The following is a 390-nucleotide window of genomic DNA, read 5'->3' as shown; positions in this document are numbered from 1 at the left end:
GCGCCGCGACTCTTTTCGTTGTTTTCCAAATAAAAATAAATAAAACGGTAACGGAAAATCAGGGGAATTTCGGGGCGCCAACAGGAGCCGGGGGCTGGGACGCGAGGCCGAGAAATGGGTCTGGGGAGGGTGTGGCTGGGTCACTGGGGGCCCGCGAACCCCGAGGCGCCGGGATCCCCTAAACAGTGGCGCTCAGGAGGAATCAGACCGGGCCGACCCAGCCGCCTCGGTGGCCGGTTGTCCAAGCTCGTGGGGTGAAAACCCCCCACAAACCCTGACAAAATCGGGGAGGGAGTTTGGAACGGAGAGAAGGAAGGAAAAGACAACTTTGGGCACCGGGGCGGGGGCGAAGCTGGCACCGCTTCGGGGCCATCAGCGCACGGAATAGAG

At 61.5% G+C, this 390-nt stretch overlaps 1 protein-coding gene across 1 annotated transcript in view; it reads right to left on the bottom strand.

Annotated features, from left to right (window-relative positions):
- Positions 1–390, bottom strand: part of VSX2 (visual system homeobox 2) — a 20,822-nt gene that overhangs the window by 19,634 nt on the left and 798 nt on the right. The window lies entirely within an intron of this gene.

Source organism: Myotis brandtii, unplaced genomic scaffold (genome assembly GCF_000412655.1).
Source record: "Myotis brandtii unplaced genomic scaffold, ASM41265v1 scaffold793, whole genome shotgun sequence".
Taxonomy (NCBI): domain Eukaryota; kingdom Metazoa; phylum Chordata; class Mammalia; order Chiroptera; family Vespertilionidae; genus Myotis; species Myotis brandtii.
The sequence above is the reverse complement of the archived record's forward strand: the minus strand, read 5'-3'. Positions and strand labels throughout refer to the sequence as shown.